We start from the raw sequence: 1,989 nt of genomic DNA on the forward strand, positions 1-1,989 counted from the left end.
GTATGGAGAGGCACAAAGCGACATGGGTCTGGAGTTGTTCACTGCAACTGTCCCTGCCCCAGCTACCGCTGCAGCCCTTGGCTTGTCTGGGCTGTTCCTGTGAGCTAGAGCTAAGAAGCATTGTGCCCAGAGTCTGAGTGCTTTGCCACTACTGCCAGCTGCTGCTGCTGCTCCAGGTTAGGCTAGGTTGTTTACAGCAGCAGGACAGAGGTGCAACGCTGTGAGTATAGCGTCGTTTGCCACTGCTGACAGCTGCTGCTGCTCCAGACTGGGTGGTGCTGCTTGCACCAGCCAGGAAGATGCGCCATGCCAGGGAGGTTGAGGGGAGTCTTCATGCCAGCTCTGCCTTCTGAGATTTGTTTCTATTCTCTGGGTTGGCACCAGCAAGTGAGAGTCTTCTGGATGTCTTGGAATGCTTGTGGATATGTGGTCCTCTGAGGGTCCAGAGCCAGGCCACTTAAGCAGCCTGGTAAGAAGCTCCACCACTTAAGCTGCTCAGCGTGGAGCCCCATCACCAACAAGGGGTGGCTGAAGGTTATTTCCACTTTACTGTTTGTGTAGGTTTTTCCCTTTTCTTTTTTTTCACTTATTGTACCTCTCTGAGTAATCCCTTTTTTTGGTGGGTCACTTGGAAAAACTGAGCATTCAAATTCAAACTGTATTTGGTTGGGGAGACCTGTGGTGTTTACCTGCTGTTCCATCACCATCTTGGCCTCTGCCCTTCAGGTGGAGTTTTTCTTAGTTGGAGGGTGGGCCTTAGTTACCAAAGGATAGGTACATAAAAGAATATGTTGTAAAGCCTGCAGATTGTAGTTAGACATTTCTGTTAATATAGCCTTCCCAAATTTAGGAACCAAAGGGTTTGGTCTACCCTAAAGTATTTCAAAGGGATTAAATCCTTACCATAAGGGCTACATCTTGCTCGAAGGAGAGCAAAGTGGAGGAGGCTCACCTAGCCATGGACAGTCTCTGTATTTAAGTTAGTCTGTGTATTTAATTTAATTTAAATAAATTAAATTCTTTCAAATGCTTTGAACTCTGAGTTCTATAAATGGATTGTAACTTCCAATTTATTCCTAGTGCGTCAGTTAATAATTGAGAACTTGGACCATGAATGCAGGGCCATCTTTGTACACCACAAATAAGGGTAAGCCAAATCAAGAAATTATTACATGCCTCACCTCAGCCTGAAAAACTGTCCACTATTACTAACAGATACGAATACCCATACTTTCCAGGCTTTACCTCTGTGAAGTCCACTTTCCCAAATTCACCATCTGAGGTTCCTAACATATGAATTCTTTCCATATGTTCCAGCTTTTCAGCATTTACCTGTTTGGAAATTACATACACCTATTACAAAGGATTGTCAGCCTGAGGCCCCACTGGTTTTTGAACAGTTTTACCAGTTGTCTGGAGCAATTTACCAGGGTGCAAATATCTACACATAAACTGAAAGAAAGCTTGAACCTGTTTACATTTTTCACAAGTCCAGTGTCAACATTTGCCCACATATTACGACTGTTTTTGTTTCTTCCCTTAATCTTAACAACTAGTAACTCTAGAGACCCCACTCGTTTTAGAGTGGTCTCCCAAGCTACCTGATCAGCTCAAATGTTTTCCTGTATCTTATGGTCTCTAGGTTCTTTAACTCCTGTATAGTACTCTGAACCTTGGATACTTCTTCCATTTTATTCTCCTTTTCTCTCAACCTTGCTTTCATGATCCCACTCTCCTTCTCAATGAGCTCCTTAACCTACAAGTGTTTTCGAGGGTCACAGGAGAGTTCCTTTGGCCAACTGCTGTTCCTTCTCACAACACCTTTGCTTGCTCTACAGCTCCTCCCTTAAGTTCACAAAGGTGCTACTGAGAGGTATTTTTTCCACCTCTTCCTGTACCATTGGGACAAGATGTTTCTGCATTACATTTATGGTAAAGATCTCAGCAGTCTTTTCGGGCTTTTACTCTATTAGTTTCCCTTTCTAGTTT

Source organism: Dipodomys merriami, unplaced genomic scaffold (assembly GCF_024711535.1).
Source record: "Dipodomys merriami isolate MVZ:Mamm:240054 unplaced genomic scaffold, mDipMer1.0.p SCAF_503, whole genome shotgun sequence".
Classification (NCBI taxonomy): Eukaryota; Metazoa; Chordata; class Mammalia; order Rodentia; family Heteromyidae; genus Dipodomys; species Dipodomys merriami.